We start from the raw sequence: 5,057 nt of genomic DNA, 5'->3' as shown, positions 1-5,057 counted from the left end.
GTGTGTGTGTGTGTGTGTGTGTGTGTGTGTGTGTGTGTGTGTGTGTGTGTGTGTGTGTGTGTGTGTGTTGTGTGGAGAAAGAGAGCAAGATGGATAATTCATTCGTTTTGAACCGAGCTGACCCGTGCAAAGGAGAAAGCGTAGTATGTGTGTGCGTAGAAGTAGGTCATAGTATCACGTACGTCAACGCAATCCCAACATATGTAATCTTTTTAGGTATAATAAAGAATTACTTGGTTAAATAAAATAAAATTGAAAATTAGAATCAACGCTAATCAGCATGATTAATATTAACGTCATACGTTTTTAATGAATTTATTTCTTCTTGATCGTTCTCAGAATGACCTTTAAATTATTAAATTCTGATATTAAGTGTTATATTCCATGTTAAATTCTTGGATTTTGTAATCAATCATGTCTTACGCCGGTATTTATATTACGTTTTTATTTTAAGACTATTTTAAATAATTGCTTAAAAAGTTAATACAACTCTCAGAAATATGATTACTTTGGGATTTCTAACACAATCAAACTGAAATAACATTAATCCTCCAAATCAAATTAGATCGTTAATTCGATAGTATTAACATTTCAAAACCAGTAACGAACTTATTGCGAAAAATATAAATACTTCAGCCAAGAATATTCATAATCATATTTATAATTATTCATAAGTGTTTTTCTTTGGAAAAACGTCTAGTGCGTCTCATTAGCGACAGTGTCTCGTTTACAATTAACGCACTCAATAAGAATAATTTGAAATACAGTAAGATGAATATGTCGTTACTATAATTTTGTTGAACAAACAAATCTATGCAAGCAAAAATTGTGATTATTATAACCAAATTTTATTTGTATCGGATAACATAATTTTTGATTAATACAAACATATTATAAATTCAATGAACAAAATCGTTTCATTAAACAATTTTGTTTGAATGAACAGAATCTCTCAATATAATTGTCATTTGGATACACAATTGAGACAATGTTGCGCGGATACGCAACAAGTGGCCATCTTAAAAGGTGACAAATATCTCAAGTCAGGCTTAAACCTGTATTTTATAATATTAACTTCTGTCTACTCTTTAATATTATTAACAACAAGAAAATCTTATGTCATAAACAGAACAATTGAAAAATCAGTATTTGGGACGGATCTCGGGAATCGAATCCAAAATTCGAGAGACGTAAATACGAACCAATTATTTTCACTGAGTAAACGCCTCATCCCAAGATTTGAAAATTATTTCCCAGCATATATATATATATATTTCTACTGTAAAATATTTTAATCAATAAAACTTCTGCTCTATCTCTTTATAAATATTTAATAATAACAGTGGAATAGATACATCGATATTATAAACCTGTATAAAATGTATAAATTGTATTTTAACTTTAAAATTAATATCAAATTTAAAATAGAAAATCTAAATTATTTGAATGTAATATTATGCTTTTGTAAAGGAATAACATCGTAATTTTCTATCAAATACATTATCATACTTCGCTGACATTTGCTTAGTTAAAGAAAAAATAGCGCAAAGAAACCGTGACCGCTTTCAGCTAAGACAAACGCAATATTATTGATTCATTTGCAAATGGATATAATCTGCTATTTTCCGAATAAGATTATTTGTAATTTTATTATCGTAATTTTATATATGTTTATAATCCATTCTTATTTTAAGACCGTCTTAAGTAATGTCTTAAAATGCTAATACAGTCCTCTGATTAGTTTATGATATTTTCAGCTAGTAATCAAAATAGTTTTAAATATTTAAATCGATTATGAATGACGACCGGTTTATGATTGACTTATGATTCTTAAGATTGTATTTAAAATAATTGTAGATATAAGAATGAACTATAAATATCGGCCTTAGAATCGTACAGCCTTCACGCATGCTTCTTGCATCTGTTTGGATTTAAGACGCAGCAAATGGCACAGATCGGAGATGTTGTTTAGTATAGAACGTGCTGGTTTCTCCTCCAGTTTAGCCTTAGTGAGTGATAGCGATGAAAGTCAAAGCTGGTTTGTCATGATTCGTGCAAGGAGAAACAAAGTTTCACTTTCTTGAGCGGCTCTCACATTCGCTCTCGACGTTCGCTGGCCTCGTGACGACTTTTCATGGACCCCCGTTGATCGCGATCCGGTTTCTAAAACTCTCGCCGATACGATTCGCTTTCGTTGGGTGATCGCCATCGGCGTTTTTTAACGGAGAACGAAAGTGGAGAACGACCTGGACAAGGACTTTGGTTGAAGTATATTCTTTAATATCAAAGCAATGAAAACGCAAGTTTAACCATCTCATTTAATATCATCCAACACATTTTCGAACTTTGATTTTATTAAGGTCTGTGAATCAAAATGCGATAATTTGAAAAATGAAATATTTATCGAAATAAGAAAAAAAAGCACTTTGAAACTATTTTTGGATATTAAAATAATAAAATATTATTGCTCATTTTTAGAGTGGACTTTAACTGTTTGATGAATATCGCTGCCATCCACTGAGTATCCAACCAATACGTTCCAGAATATAGTTGAAGGAGCAAGGACAGATCGAAAGACTGGTTCAAGTTCATATAGCTGCGGGGCTTCAGTAGAGGTTCAAGGCTATTGGAGAAAGCCTTCCTTGTTTATAGCATCAATATATAGGTTTATAATACTTAATAGTATATGTATATAACATATGCATTTGTTGTATTCTATGCAAAATATTAAAATGTAAGATAAGAAAGAGTAGAGGCTACACATTAATAAAGACTGCAACTAAGTTATCTTATTTTTCTATTTATAATCTCTATATAATATGACTATTTAACATCTAGCAAGAAAAAGAAATTTTTATAGTCTATAAAACTGCAGCTTATTAGTTCGTGAGCTCGTATCGCAGGATTAAGAAATAACATGGAAGGAAATTTCGAAAATAATTAAAAAACATAATTCTAAATCTAATCTAATTTCCTTTTCCACGTTCTCTATTTCTCTCTCTTTCTCGCTCCCCCCATATTCTTTCTCTCCTCTATCACTTTTTTTATATTTCTCTTCACTATTTCTCTCTTTGTTCAAGCTCTGGTTCATTATCGTATCTTTTTATTTATTCGTCTTCATTTATATGTATATCTATTTATTTATCCATGTGAACACATATATAATATATAGCAAATAAATGTTTTGTGTGTATATAATAATGTGTTTGTGTGTGTGTATATATATATATAATAAAATCTTAGGTGAGACATACATACAGAGTTATCCACCTACGACTGTTTCGTATATTTTCTTTTTCTGGTATACAGTATAACCATCCCTTTTCCTCATTGAATACCTCGACTTTCCAGTCGTCGTTCTTTCTCTATTTTAACTCATGCGTGTTACAACGCGCGTCTTGTCCCTAACCTAATCCAACAGAGTCGCGCTGAGCCACACCACGATGGCGACCGCGCGTTCAGACCGGTTTGATGATTCAGGTTCATCTAGATCTAAACAACTACGAACCTGGTCACGTAATACGCTACCCGCGATTCTCTCTCCTCACATACCTACGACAATGACATGGTACTTATGTACTTCCTCGTGAGAATAGTTTTGAAATGTCGCACGAGAGGAGAGTCACGACTGGCGGATTTGGGCTCGCCTTGAACTTGATATTTGCATCAAAAAGAACTCCCCTTTTGTTGACCGGAATTTACAGCTAGCTATATACAACGGCGATTGATTTAAGGCAAGTGTCTGGTCATCGTCTGGGACGAGTTTTAATTATCCGCTGTTTTAATTCTATTATTTATACATTTTATTTAGCTTTATTATATGTATATCATCTGTATCTGGTCTCAAATTGAAATCTAAATGAACAATAGCAAATCGGTCTGGGACGTTTTTAAATTTATGAATCGCGTTAAATATATGTAACCGATAAACATTCGTCATAGTGTTCGATAAAATTAAAGATGTTTCCTTCCTCAGTAGGGCACATAATAATGTCGTCGTATTCATATTCGCTCATTCCTTGTGAAAGTCCAAGTTGGGTGACTCGTGTCATTAGACAAGAGGTAAGGATAATAAAACTTTTGTCGATCCTACTCAAAGAGGCCTTGACCTTCGGATCGTCGGGCCGATCTAGTTCGGTGAATTTACCATCTACAGAGATTCTCAGTCGAAATTCAGAAGGGTTTAATGCTCACACCATTCTACTTATTATGTCCCATTCTTCTGCGGCGCGACTCGAGGGGGACCCGTCTTAGAAATTACGGCTCGTCCTAAGAATACAGAGACACGACGGATGTCGCTGCACGATGCATGTCCGGTTTAGTTCACAGTGACGAAAAGTGGAATCGGACATTAGGTACGTTTAACCCTTTAGTGGCTCCTTCGAAGCATGCTCAGTTTCAGCGTGAATCTTTTATGCTGAGTTTCGCGGTGGTTAAGAAGCGGATCTCGTTTTAACCCTAAAATACGATACGTAACCAACGTCCATGTACACGAGTACATGCAAATTTGATTACTTCAACTTACATTTTGACTTGTTATTTCTATTTAAATATTCTGCATTGTTGCTGAAAAAGACTAATTATTTTTTCTTATTATCTTTCAGCATCAACCTTTTTGCTAAGTCCGTATCTGAAACCTGAATCATACTTATATATATGTGCATGTAATTACAATACACATGTAGTTGTAAAAATTTATATTAAACTAAAATGACATACTTAATCAATTAAATGTACATACAATATGAATACAAACATATGAATCCCCGGAATTATAATAGATGTAGAGTCAAAAATAGTCGCGAATGATTGGGAACGCTCTTCGCTAGATACGCCATTGCAACGAGATAGATGGATGGTTATAGCGAGTGCGTCGAAGCGGGATGCGGGGGCTGTGATCGATAAAAGCAGCGTCGGGTTCACAAGCCTCATTCAAGGACAAGGCCATGTGATAGCAGACGCGCAACCGCGGCGCGCACTGAACCACCCCCTGCCTATCGCTGGCTCAGGGGCGGATTAACGCGCAACGCGGCCCTTCGCGTTGATGGCTTGATGCA

This window comes from Trachymyrmex septentrionalis, unplaced genomic scaffold, assembly GCF_001594115.1.
Source record: "Trachymyrmex septentrionalis isolate Tsep2-gDNA-1 unplaced genomic scaffold, Tsep1.0 scaffold53, whole genome shotgun sequence".
NCBI classification, from domain to species: domain Eukaryota; kingdom Metazoa; phylum Arthropoda; class Insecta; order Hymenoptera; family Formicidae; genus Trachymyrmex; species Trachymyrmex septentrionalis.
The sequence above is the reverse complement of the archived record's forward strand: the minus strand, read 5'-3'. Positions refer to the sequence as shown.